Raw genomic sequence first — 14,949 nt, 5'->3', positions numbered from 1 at the left:
CACAATTCTGACAGAAAAATTAAAGTTGAGTGAACTTTCCACTTGGTGGGTGCCAAAACTGTTGTGCCTAGATTAGCTGTAGACAAAAGTGGAGCTTTCAATGGACATTTTACATGAGGGGGATCAAGATCCTGAAACATTTCTTCAAAGAATTGTAACAGGAGATGAAACATGACTTTACCAGTACAATACTGAAGACAAACCACAATCTAAGCAATGGCTACCAAGAGATGGGAGTGGCTCAGTCAAAACAAAAGCAGACACATCAAGAGCAAAGGTCATGGCAGCAGTGTTTCGGGATGCTGAAGCATCTTGCTGTTGACATTTTGGTTGGCCAAAGAATGATAACATCTGCTTATTTATGAGAGTGCTTTGAGAAAGCCAAAGCTTGAGCTGAAAAACGCCCAGGAAATCTTCACCAGAGAGTCCCTCTCCACCACTACAATGCTCCTGCTTATTTATCTCATCAAACAAGGATAATTGTGCAGAAGTTTCAATAGGAAATCATTAGACACCACCTTACAGTCTTCATTTGACATCTCTAACTTCTTTTTGATTCCTAATCTTAAAAAAATATCTTTTGCTTGGCATAGTGGCTCATGCCTGTCATCCCAACACTTTGAAAGGCCAAGGCAGGTGGATCACTTGAAGTCAGGAGTTTAAGACCAGCTTGGGCAACATGACAAAACCTGATCTCTAACAAAAATACAAAAATTAGCCGGGCATGGTAGTAGGTACCTATAACCCTAACTACTTAGGAGGCTGAGGCAGGAGAGTTGCTTGTACCCCAGAGGTGAAGGTTGCAGTGAGCCGAGATCATGCCACTGCACTCCAGCCTGGGTGAGAGAGACTCTGTCTCAAAATAAATAAATAAATAAATAAATCTTTAAAGAGCACCCACTTTTCTTCTGTTAATCATTGAAAAATATTGCATTTACATAGTTAATTTCCCAGGACCCTCAATTCCTTAGGATGAACTAAATGGCTGATATCATTGCTTACAAAAGTGTGTTTAACTTGCCAGAGCTTATGTTGTGAAACAATTTCGATATTTTTATTTTTATCCTTTAATTTTATTTTTCCATGAGATTTTTGAAGTCCCTTTATAGAAAGTTATTTAAGGCTAATAAGGACAGAGGAGGATAATGGAATAGGTTTAGTGCATATGACAAAACTGTAATATAAATATATACCTATACTATAAATTCTAAAATAATATAAATATAAAGAAACAATGGAAATTATCCTGAGCTATGCTACAGCTGTGTAACAAGCAATCTTGATGTCATAAGACAATACATATAGATTTAACTCAAGAGTCTGTAGGATTCAGCCAATGTAGGCTGAGCTCAGCAGGGTTAGTCAAATATCTGTGGATTATTTCCATAGTAATGATGTCTGGTGGTTGGCTAGCTATCATTTGGGGCACTAGGGACACCTAGGTCACATGTCTTTCATTCTCTACCAGGCTAGCCTGGACATGTTCTTATGGCAAAGTCAGAGCAAAGCAAAAGAAGAGATGGAAATGGCAGGTACTTTAACAAGCCTCTACTTGCATCACAACTGTGAACATATGCTGGCCAAATTTAGTCGCATGGCCGAACTCTAAATCAAGGATCAGGGAAATATATTTTCTGAATGCTGTGCTCTGCTAAGTCACATTGCAGAAGGCGCCAATATGATTGGTGGTGGTGGTGATGGAGAACTGGGACAATTAATATAATCAATGTATTGCATAAATGAAATATTTAAGTTATCAGATGGTGAGATTAATTTGAGAAGCCCATCCAGACAAAGTGATTTTGAATAAGTGTTTAAGTCAAATTATAAGAGAGCGCAGATGGATGTATTCATCATTTTGTCTGATTTAAAAGTATTCCTACTTTTGTTATTATGGATAAAGGGATCAAAAGAGGACAGGATGTAGCAGCTTCTATGTCCTGGAGTGAAATTATGATTCAGTTATTAACTCTGCTGCTCAGTAGCCCACAAGAAGTAATGCTGTATCCTTCTATTTGGCCTTATCTATTGTGACAAGGCTCCGGGGAACTGATGCGCATGAAATTCATTTCATGTCTCATTCACAGAATGCCTGAGTTTTGAAAATACCTTTATGATGTTTCAGGTTTCAGTTACCTAGTGTGTGATCTCACAAACTCACAGTCTTCAAAAGAAAGAACATTAACTTCTCTCAGAAGCTTCAGATTCTTTGTTACGGGAAACCCAGGAGGTATCATTGCAGGAGAAACATACAGGAGCACACAGGTCACTTTTGATAAAATGTCATGTATTCTAAGGGCACTAGAAATACGTTTTTATGCAAACTCGCAGTTGAAAAGATAGCACAGGTTTAGATAAAATAGATTCAAACCATGCTTATGTATAATACATTAACAAATAGATCATAGTCTTCCCATATCAAAGGTTTCTCAAAATACTTCATATAAATAAGAAAGATGATATTGTGACCATGGTAGCAAATAGATTAAAAATGTGCAAATAAGAACAATGGCATTTTCAGAATCTCACAGGAAAAATACAGTAACATCTTTCTTCCATTAAATAAGAAAATATAAGAATACACAAAAGACTGGAACAAACATATAATGTCCTCTCATTCTGCAATATATTGCCATTGTTGCTTTGTATCACTCTTACTTCTTTCCATGTCATAATAATTAAATCTGAATCTTCCATTTTGGTTCCCTTCCAACAAGCCCTTGAGAATAAGGCTGAATTGGCAAATGCTTGACACTCCCCTTAGTCCCCCAATGGTACACATCACAGTTTGATTTGGGAGCATTTCCCAATAGAGACTATAGCAGGTCTACAAATCTATCTCAACATATTTCTCTGGTTAATTCCATGTGGGATTAGAACTAGCAACATGAGGAAACCAGTGTGACCTCCCTGAACCATTCGCGTCTCCTTCCTCTCTGCCTTGATTAGTCTAGCCAACTCCTACTCACCCCTCAAATTTCAGCTCACTTCCACTCTCCCAGAAGGCTGCCCTGACTGATCATTCTCGTTTTGGTATACCTCCCATGTTCTCATAAAATCCTGGGCATATCTCTATGAAAGAGCTGTTTGCACTGTGTCATCTTCTATATTTAGTTGTCTGTCTATTCCACTCACTAGTCTATGAGAGAGATATGAGTGAATCAAGAAGAGAGAAAAATTACATTGTGATTTGTCTGCAGAGAGCAACTAAATCTCATAGCACAGTGCATAGAACATGGCGCCTACCATTTTGGTGACTGCATGCTTGTCTATGAGATGGAGAGTGAGTGAGCAAGTGAGTGATTTATAAATTGAATTAACTTGAAGAGAAAAGGCCCATGTGTACGTGTTTTTCCTTCTATCCCTGCTCCCCACTCTGAAAACTACCAAATGTTGGTGACATTTTTGAGAGCTTATTTGAAGCAAAAACAGGCCAGTTGAAAAATGTCAGTCTTATGTAACATCTCTAAAATTCTTGGGCTGGGATGAGGGGGTGGGAGCAGCAGTGAGGTGCTGACAGAAGAGGTTTTATTTTTGGCTCCATTGAGAGCGCTGAGGATACAAGTTGATTTATTTATGCAGGCAGCTCAATTCCATGACAAGAGCAGTGGGGCTTGGAATTGAGAAACTACAGCTTACCTCTATCAAGTTACTTAAAAATTCTAAGCCCCAGTTCCTATTTTTGTAAACTAAGGATAACAAGAGCTACCTCCTTAGAATACTCTAAGGGGTTGTTATGACAAGATGGACAGATCACTGCAAGCCTCTTCACCAGGGATACACCCTGGCAATGTTGGCAGAATCATTGCAGCTACTGGAAGTCACCGAATAAAGCTGGTTATCTCTTCCAGCATCTTTTTATTCAAGGAGGTAGGGGACATATTAATTTTGTATTGAAATAAACAGGTATATTACATGTATAGAATGTAAAATACTCATGAATATTTATGAGACTTCAAAGAAATTTCATACTTAGAGCAACAGACTATCCCCTGAATTGCCCAAGGGTTCATATTTACTTTTCTCTACTGCTAAGTTAGGAAAGTTGGAAAAGCCCTGATTATGGTAAGTAGTTTCAAACACTTTCAAACATCACATAACTGTGTCAGATGGTCACAGATTTAATATTATTTATTTACGATTTTTCCTTAGAAATGAGTCTTGTGACTAAATACAGCTTATAGATCCAAAGCCAGCAGCAGCTACTTTGTCTTATTTTATAGACCATGTATGGAATTCTTGAAGTGCATCTACATAATAATTTCCCCAATCATCAAATTAATTAATTTTTAAAATTTTTTTGTCAGTCATGAATGCGAAGTACATCTCTCTTTGGCAGATCCTTATAAGTAAACAATAAGAATGAGAAAAAATGTTAGACTTTCTGCTCAAGCAGTCTCTCCAACACATACAATAGTGGTGGCAACTCAGCTTGCAGAAAAAATAAATTACGACTCAGCCAGTGTGGAAGAGTTTTCAAACACAGCGTGCAAAAGATGCTATTCTATGTTTGCTTTTACGATTTGAAAAGAAATCCTATGTAGGTGTTTTGTGAGAACTAGAAATTGCCACCGCTGTTTAATTTCATATAACAACAAATTCCTTCAATATGTGGTCATATTAATATTGCTGCTTAAAAGAGATTGATGCTTTTACCTACTCACATACACCTGAATGTGTGAGTAAGTGAAACCTACACAAACCTGCACAAAATGCTATTGAGTTTATTGGAAGACATGACATTAAAAGCCATCAAGCCCAAACTGCTATTCAGTTTATGAGACAATGTGATATTAAAAGCCATCAAGCCCAAATACAGAAGAAAATTGGAAGTATAGAAGTGTTACAAATAGAGAGGAGAAATCAAATGTAGAAGAAAAATTGTGAAGCAAGAGAAAGCAAGACTTCGGCAAGATAGAACCAACATTTGATACCAGAAATACCTGACAAGAGTGATTGTTATCAAGAGATGAAAAGATATTTGTATTTTCTCAGGTTCTATGTGCATCTGTTTGTAATTATGTTTATAACTGACAAACTTCTGTTTCATATTCCTTGTGAGAGACGTTTTTGGTTGTTTGGAGAGTGTGTACATTTTGTTTTGTGTTTTACGTTTTAGGGCTGTTGACTGTTAAAAGAAAAATATGGATAGAATAGGAAGACCTCAGGGTTTCAGAGTTTGAAAAAGTTCTAAATATCATTTCTGGACTTTGCTCAAAACTCTAGCTGAATTTCAAGTCTGAAACTGAAAAACAAATCCTAGAAAAGCTTGCATTTTTGCAAATGTATTTCAGACATCTGCCTAGCCTTTGCAAAAGTCCTATTTTCTGATTTACCTGATGGCCCTGATTCGGCTGTAGGTTATTGCAAGAAAGCTTTTCCTTTTAGTTCAAGACCCAAAGGACAAAGGATCCTTTTTTCCCCCTAACAATTTATTTTACAGGCTTCTCCTGGTTCAGTGATAGAAGAATACTCACACTTGAAAAGTACTTTGGACTTGATGATAAATGCTAGTTAGGTATTATTTCCATTCAAGTGGGCAAAACCCTAGAGAACTGATTGATAGCTGTGGGACTGCATTATGTGAAGGAGGCTCCTCACACCCACCAGGAGTTTGCCTGATGAAATGACTATGACTTGATCAAACTGTTAACGAGACACCTGCAATTCCAATACCAAAGACCATTTGGTCGATGAGAGATTCTTAACCTTTGTTATAACTTTTGGATGAATAATCTAAAGCTACAGACCAAAGATACTGAAATTATATCCTGTACTCTACTCCTTCTCACTGCTCAAGGCAGATTGCCACCAATATTCTGGAGAAAGAGAAAGAGAATACATCAAAGAAGGGGCAACTTCTGGACCACATTTTTAGAGAATGTCTTTTGGATTGTTAGGAATATAAGAAATGCATGCACAGTACAACTATTTAAGAAATGGATATAAGCCAGTATACTCAAAAACATCGAATTCAGGGGGCAAGTAATGTTAAAATGATCTACATGGATTTTGAGTTGTCAATGCTTTAACCATTTTCTTAGAGAGGTACACTGTAAATTGAGTGAAATCTGCATTCAGATTTATATTAGAATCCTTGAGGAATTAAATCCAGAATGAAAAACATCACACTCAATCAATACCCAGAGTAGTCTGAGTTTATCTTACATGTGCCCCTTCCTAGGGGTGTGTGTGTGTGTGTGTGTGTGTGTGTGTGTGTGTGTGTGTGTTTGGAAAGTTTCAGGTTGATCAGCTTTACATGTCACTGAAAGATGCATTCAAAATAATTAAGAGCTTTAAGTGTAATGGAAACGCAAGTGTCATTGGAATGACAATGATCTCAGCATGCTAGCTCTGTGGGATATCTATAGTCATTTCCTCCTAAGTACACATGCTTCGGTTCCAGGGTCTTGAATGATACAAAGTCAGTGCTTCCTGAGGTAAGCAAATGTTTCCACAATATTTCCTTTTCTACAGAATCGTCATGCTGGGGATTTGTGGAATTTAAAAGAGAAATTTTATTTTAACAGGAAAACAACTTGTGTGGCTGGGAGGATAGGGGAAGGAAAGCCCCTAGTGTGGGAGACTTTGCCTTTTCTTCTAAGAGGAGGAGGAGTGGGCGGGTGTGTTGGCGGAGATGCAGAATCTTTCTCCCCAATCTCTGTCATCCAATATTCTCACTTACAAGGCACTTAGCCATCACTTCTCTCTGCTGATGGCTCTCCTCCCACCATTTAAAAATATCCATTCACTTCTATTTTTCCAAACTCTTACCTCTTGCTGTACTTTCTCATTCTTTCCTGACTGCTTTCCTTCTTTTTTTTCTCCACTTTTAAAGAAAAAATATTCATGACAATTGCTAAAGATGGGTAAAGCGGACTTTATTCGGTAGGGGCGAGGGGGCTGTTACCACGGAGTTCTGAGGTAAGGGAGAGTGCTTGGGCTCAACTCGGAAAACAGCAAGGCCAAATGGAGATTTATAGCCGAGGAGTAGGATTGGGTAATCAGAGGCTAAAAAGTTACTAAGAGGAAACATCAAGGCTAGGGGAATTCTTGCTAGACCAACCACTTAGGATTCTTGCTGAAGGCAGGCCAGAGAGTAAGATATTGAGGCCAAGGAATGAGGAATTTAAACACATATCAAGAATGGGAAATTTTTACTAAACGAATTCAGCACTATTCTTGCTGAAACAGGAGTAAACCAGCCAAGTAGAGAGCCAAAGGTCAGGGCCTTGAGGGCCTACGGGAACCCAACTAGAGTTAGGTCAAGGAGAGCTTTTGTTGTCACCTAAAATAAGACGAATGATCCCCAGAACTTTGTTTTCCAGTCTTCACAAGAAGGCACTCTTCATCAGATTCTTTTTCCTATGTAGACCCACATGTCTGTGAAATAAATATGTACGATTGTAGCCTACAGACTGGTTCTGGATAAAACTGCCATTCCCCGGATAAGACACAGGTCTTCCTGTCTTGTTTCCATTTTCTTCCACATTATTTTAGCAGAAAACTACAGTCATCTTTATACTTATTGCTTCACCCATATCCAATCTATTAACCATTTCTCAACATTCAACCTCCAAAATGTATCTCAAATATTTTGTTGTTCTCCATTCCTACAGCCACTATCTTAAGTCACTTCCTTCCTGGATTTCTACAACTGTCATCTAATTGGTCTCTCTAATTCTTTTCTTGTTTCCTTCTATCTACACCAAACTTTTCCACTCTCAAGTAAAAAAAAAAAAAAAGCCTTTTTTAAAACAAAAATGGAATCATATTATAAAAATAAAAGCCCTCTTTATTGGACTGTCCATTTTACTTAGAATATAATCCAAACACCTGGCTATGGTCTATAAATCCATGCATGCGTGCCTCAAACCCTCTCTCTCTCTACAACCTCATGTTATTCCAGTGTCCCTCTTGTTTATTTTGGTTTATCCCATCTCTAGGCTTTTACTTACTCTTTTTCTCTGCATGGATTGCTTTTGCCTCCTTTACTCCTTCTGCCTTTGGATCTCAGGGTCCACATGGCCTCTTTGGAAACATCCCTAAAATGGCCTCTGCTCTTCTCCCTCTAAGCTCCTTGTTTGTTCTCTTCCTGGCACTTACTAGACTTGAACATTTTTGTCTATCTTTTAACTTGTTTTGTGGCTACCTCCCCCAGAAACAATTAGCTCTGTGAAGATTAGCACCTGTCTGTTTAATTTGTGATCGTATTTCTCATATCCAGATAATTGTCTAATACATGGTAGATTACTCGATGAATATGTTTTGAATGAAAGAATGTTTCCAAGACACTTTGAAAAAGTGCCTTGGACAGGAATTATAGTAAGAGTATAACTAGTCTTATTTCAAAACCTTATTGTCTTTGAATGTAGAGCGATTTGAAATCATTTTGAACAAATATCAAATTCTTCACTCAATTTCTCCAACCATATTCAAATTATGTTTACTAATGAGTCTGGGTTTTTACTGAGTTATAGATGCCTTGAGTAAATGGAGAAAAGGTACATGTCCAAAAAAATCAATTTTTACAAAACCGTCTAAGTCTGCTTTCGATGTTGTGGTACAATCTTACCAAATAAAAAGATGATAACATGGGTAAATAAAATGGAACTCCCATATTTATTGTTACAACCAGAGTGACTACAGAGTTCTGCATGTTCTAATAGTGACCTCAGAGTAAAGTAGACTTGTGCTTCTACATCCTCCAATGTCATTAGGAGTAAGCCTGCCCTGAGGTCATGTCTGTTTTGCAGTTTCTGCCAGAGGTAATGATCAGTGGTGAAGTATGGCCAGCGCAGGGTTTGAAATGCTTTAGAAGGCCAAGACAGCTGGCTGAAGTAATTTGGCCTCAGACAGGGGAATTGGCAAGTGCCTGAGACACACACTGGATTACCCTCCCTTTCCCAAAATAAATTAAATGCTGACCAGCATTTCTCTTGGGATAATCAGGAAATTGGACCCATGATCATGTCATCAAATATCCTTCTCAAGGGAATCCAAATTATGTAACTGGCTCCACTCTGGAAGGCTCAGTCACGTACTCATCATGGCACACTTTTTGGATAAACTTTGTTTTAAAGAGCTGAACACAAAAATGTATAGGCAGCATTTTGTGTCCACTCTTTCCAAGGTCACACCAGAGTTTGTGTTATACTATGAAGAATTTTATGTCACTTTTCAGGGACAGTGGGTAAACTGTTCTCTCAAATTAGATTTTACTTCCATTTGCAGTTACATTTTTAGAATGAAAGCCTTATTTGACTTAATTACAACAAAATTACTGCCACCAGTTTCTATAACTATGAAGTTAATAAATGTGGTTCATATTTTTTAACCCTTTAAGAAATGGTAGCACATTAAGTACTTTCTATAGGAATATTTCTAATAAGTGATGAATATGCTAATTTTTCTCATTTGCTCAAGTGGGTCTTTTTTCAGATTAATGTATCTCAATTATCATAAGAGTTGCATATAGTTAATTTTTTTCAACTTTCTCTTCCTCTAATTCTACTTTAGTCAAATCCTTTTCAAAATGAAATGTCACAAATTGAATATGATGATGCAGATTTTATTCAAATCCATGTAAACTATAATGAAACTATAACCAGGATAGTAGAAAAATAGATATGAAATCATAGCTACATTCCTATTAAGTGAAATTTCAAGTTCTTTGCCCAGCTTCCGTGTTACTGTTAGTGGAGCAGATGGTGCTTATGTTCACCTGAGCACTATGGTGGGTTTGGGGAAGCTTGGGACTGAGCCTCAGAGTGGAAGCAAAGGAGTAAACCAATTGTTCTGCCAAATAGAAGAATTTGGAAGGGAGAAGTCTTGAAAAATTGAGGAAGAGAGGTAAGAGAAAAGGAGAGATAAATAATAGAAAATAAATTATGACAGATTAGGGAAAAATCTCAAGTGGTAGGGTAGTTAAAAGACTTTTTCAGAAGAAGGACATCTAATATACAATTTCAAGTTTTTATATTTCTACAATGTAACTTCCTGTAAGTCTTCAGTGAGGTGTACTCTTCTCTCTGTGGGTCTCAGTGTGTGTAAATCAGGGAAAGGTCCAACTCCATCGCTGCACCCCGTATCACCACGTGAAAGAGGAGCAGCTGCTAAAGACAGTCAAATAATCCATTACCTGGGTTAATTAAGTGGAAGTAAATCCCAAAGCCAGAGGTGGCCATAAGAACATAATCCCTCTCTGATTTTACAGTCATTTCTGAATCATGTCCAACTTGGAGAAAATTGAAGACAAGGAAATCCCTTCTGCTAACTATAGAAAAGGTACAAAAGAGTTACTGGCAAGCAGAGAGAAAGCCATCTCTAGAGCTTTCTCAGTAACTGAGTCCAGCAATGTTCAGAGAGAGAAGAGTGCAAAGCTGAACTTCCTTAGACACATAAGAGATCACTACAGGAAGGAAGATTAATGAATTTCTGCAAAAAGCAGTAGAAGTTGTGAGAGAAGCAAGAAACCATTTTAATAGAGGCTGGTACGGGATGAAGGCAGGAAGAAGGACACAGCCACAGGATAATGAAAGCAGAGAATGCAAGCAGGACTTGGAGGGAGAAAAGTACATTAGATACATCTGGCTACAGGCTTCAGGTTCTTCATGAATTTCTTTATGTGGAATAACTGAGAAGTGTCTTGACCAGAGCAGGTATTGTATTTAATAAGGTAAAATAGAGAGTAAACCAACAGTGTGAGCTCATTCATGTTCAACTAATTGTATGTCTCTTTTTGGAAGTCTTGACTCTGTAAAGTTCTTTAAAACATGATATAGATCCTACCTGGACTGGGAGGTCCCTATCTGACAATTTTTGGTGTGATTCTGGACTCAGAGAGAGCAAAACAGGTTAATTACATCCCTTGCAACCTACTGCATCAATAAAAATAATATCCATTTTCACATAGGTTTAACATGTGATACCAAGTAGGCACAAACAGTGGAAGAAAAGAATGACAGGAAGGTATATCAATATAGTACTTAATCAGTAGTTTCTCTGCTTTGTAAACAATAAAAAACATGGTTAAGTGATATTTGGCAAAGTAAAGAGAATCTTAGGAACTGACACCTTATATAAAACCCTTTCCATCCAGAAGGAGTTCTATTATGAAAATCTTCTTCTTCTTTTGAAGCATTATTTCATGAAAAAAATTGGTTGGCCTGCATCCTGGCTAACAGGGTGAAACTCCGTCTCTACTAAAAGTACAGAAAATTAGCCGGATGCGGTGGCAGGCACCTGTAGTCCCAGCTACTCAGGAGGCTGAGGCAGGAGAATGGCGTGACTGAGGCGGGCTGATCACCTGAGGTCAGGAGTTCGAGACCAGCCTGACCAACATGGAGACATCCTGTCTCTGCTAAAAATAGCAAATTAGACAGGCATGGTAATGCATGCCTGTAATCCTAGCTACTCGGGAGGCTGAGGCAGGAGAATTGCTCGAACCCAGGAGGCGGAGGTTGTGGTGAGCCGAGATTCTGCCATTGTACTTCAGCCTGGGCAACAAGAGCAAAACTCTGTCTAAAAAAAAAAAAAAGGATGTGATTCAATAATAGCCCTACATTTTTCTAAGAAGCATTTTTTCTTCTCAGGTAATGAAATGATAATAACAAAAAACAGAGAACTCTTGACACAAAAGGACCAACTCAGTGTTCCACAATAACTCATATGTGTGTGCGTGTGTGTGTGTGTGTATATATACTTACTATGGTTCTTAGTGATGTTCTTCTCTTCTATCACCATGGAAATTGACATCAAATTATTTTCAATGTACTTCTGAAAGGAGAATGAGTGCTTCTAGCACATAATAGAAGTATTCATACCATTTAATAAAACTGACCACAGTGCTAATGGAAATCTACTTGATGATGTATGGTATTTAAAAAAATCATTCTTTATTCTCTGAAAGCAAAATACACTGCCTTACTTTGTAAGGAAACCTACTCAACAACTCCACGAGAGGTTATGAGTGGCAGAAAAGCTCTCACATTCAAGGGAAAGGTGGTGAGATGAAAGATTTCTTTTCAATTTTAGTTTCTTTTCATTTAAAAGGAAAGCGGAAAGAAGACCCTGGCTTCAAATGCATCTGAATAGAATAGATGAATTAATAAATGTTGTGCATACTTGTAGTCAAAAGAGAGCTGATGAAAAGGAAAGGCAAGACGCCACTGCTTGGTGAACACCTAAGACTTTATGAATAAGGAAATCGTTAACATTCAGATGAAGTCGTAACCAAGCGGCTATTTAAATGGGACAGTTAGCTGGTGCCTTCCTGAAGGTGGCCTGCACAGGGGCAGAGTAGCTGACTCTCTATTGACAGCATTACCTTCTTGCTTTCTTCCAGTCAGAGTACACATACTCTGAAATTGCATGCTTTCATCTACATTATATTTATTTCCATCACTCCCTAAAGGTAAAGAGGGACTTTCTCAATGGTCCTTTTATCATAGATCATAGATTAATACCCCAGGAACCTATTCTGCTTTGTACGTTTCCCTCAGTCATTTTCCTCAAAAATTCTATTTTTCTGAGTTTATGGCTATGGCCAGTCCTGCTGCACCGAAACTTCAGATAGGGCAGATGATGCGGAGAAAAATCCATTGCAGAAGTTCATGATGGCAAGGCAGGAAATCACAAATCTGGAACCCAGGCGTTCAGTCTAGGTGAGGTGCCATGATTTAGATGCAGAGAATCACTTCTTTCTTCACCGTAAAATTGTTTTAAATGGGTCTGGGCTCTTTGGATGAGGTGGACTCCTCCTTCCTCGCAGCCGCCTGAGAACATGGAAGTACCAGCATCTCTCCCTGAGAGACCAGTGAGGCCCTGAGAAGTAGGTCCCCCTGGATCTATAACTTCAGACATACTATGTGCACTATGAATTTGCTCATTGAATAGCAAAACAAAGAAAAAAGTAAATCCAACCAAATCCAAGTGGTCATTTTTAACCAATTTGAAACAGACATAAACCTGTAAGGCCTGGCCTGACTGACCTATTCTTTGTTCTGGGCAAGGAAATAGTAGCCGGAACACTAAGTTAGTCTGGGCAGCCCCGACTGTGTTGATGGCAAGAATTTAGGGATTACCCAATGTTCCTCAAGAATCATTTGTTCCAGCTTCACTGCAGAGGGTGAGGCTGGGAGTGGGGGTGATGATGGGGGATGTGTGCAGGGAAATACTTCTAAGATTTTTTAGAAAAAGAGGACCAGGAGCCTCCAGGGAATGCCCTTGAGTAACTCGCGCGAACCACAGGCTCAAGGTGGCCGGGAAGATGCACCCGGCAGGCGCCTCTCCTCCGGCGGGAATCAAAGGAACCAGTAGATTTTTCACACTTAGGACAGAGAACGCGGGGATTCAGCGGAGACGTCACGGGGAGCCCGAGGAGCCGAGCAGAGGTAGCCGGGCAGCCTGCACGGAGAAATCGGGTGGGCAGGGACGGCCTGCAGCTCCCATTACGGGTACGGGGTAAACGGGAAGAAGTCCCCCACTGCAAAGCAAATTCACAAACTTGGAAGAAGCGATTAACACAGGATGAGCAGATCTCAGCGGAAGGACACGGGAAACATGAAAAAGCAAGGAAATGTGACGCATCCAAAGGAACCCAGTAATTCTCCAGCAACCGATCCCAATCCAAAAGAAACTGATAGAGAATTGAATATACTGATTATATAGTCGATGGGCAAGGTGCAAGAGTCATTTGGAAAAGAACAAAGGGAAAAGATGGAAACAAGGGTCTGCAGAAACAATTTACCCACTGCAATGATATTTTTTAAAGGAACCTGACAGTACTTCTGAAACTGAAAAAAAATCACCAGATGAAATACAAAGTAAACTCAAAAGCTTCAATGACAGAATAAAACAAGTAGAAGAAAACCTCTCAAAACTTAAAATCTGAAGCATGTGTCTCAAAGGTTTAAAGGGTTATACTCTGGTCATTAATGTGAATGAAATCTGCTTGGTTAATTGTTATAGAGGTCTTGGATAATCATTAAAGTGAAATGAGAATAAAAAAGAAAATAAAAAAAGAATATACTAGACCCAAAAATCAGTCAAGCATAGTTCAGAGTATCACTGAATTTCAGACTGTGCCAGTGAGCAAATTTGAGAGTATTTCAATGAGTGTTTATGTTAAGGAATTATGCTCATGTTCTCGAAGACTCTTATGGATCTGATAAGACTTCCATCAGTCTCCTTACAATTAAATTAGCATGTGTTGTCGTTAGATATGTCACATTGAGATCTGTGTATACTCTTCCCCAAAGATAAATTCACAAATTGCTGCCAGTAAAACTGCAATGTTTGGAACACTCCTGTGAGGAGATTATCTCTAAAGAGACCTACCATCTGATGTTGCTATTGAAAAACAGAGGCAAAACCCATCAGCTAAAGCCACCTCAAATGTGGTAGTGGATTTGTGATAGACTGTCAATGCTGCCAATCATTTCTGCTCCAAAATGACTTTTTAAAAGCACCAAAACAGTTTCCCCATTATAAACAGACACTAGTGGTGAGAAAAAAATATGGGAGTGATAGAAAGGTAAGTTCTAGCAAGATATTTAGTTAGAAAAACAAAACAGAAGAAAAACAAAGAAAAAAGAAGAATTATATAAGCAGAGGGCTAAAGCCAGTGCAGCCAATGTAATTAATTGTTGTTTGGGGCAGAAAATAGGATAAAGGGACAGTAGAAACACCATTGGAAGTGGTCTCTACAGCTGTTATATCTTCAATTTGTTCCTTTCTTCATATTTAAAATCCACAAATGGTGACTCATACCTGTAGTCCCAGCTGCCTGAGAGGCCAAGGCAGGAGGATTGCTTGAGCCCAGGAGTTTGAGGCTGCAGGAAGCTATGATTATGCCATTGCACTCCAGCTTGTGCAACAGAGCAAGACCCTATCTCTGAAATGAAAATCCATAATTAGGGCCCTAGAAAAATGAACAATTCCTGGCTT

Source organism: Macaca mulatta, chromosome 18 (genome assembly GCF_049350105.2).
Source record: "Macaca mulatta isolate MMU2019108-1 chromosome 18, T2T-MMU8v2.0, whole genome shotgun sequence".
Classification (NCBI taxonomy): Eukaryota; Metazoa; Chordata; class Mammalia; order Primates; family Cercopithecidae; genus Macaca; species Macaca mulatta.
The sequence above is the reverse complement of the archived record's forward strand: the minus strand, read 5'-3'. Positions refer to the sequence as shown.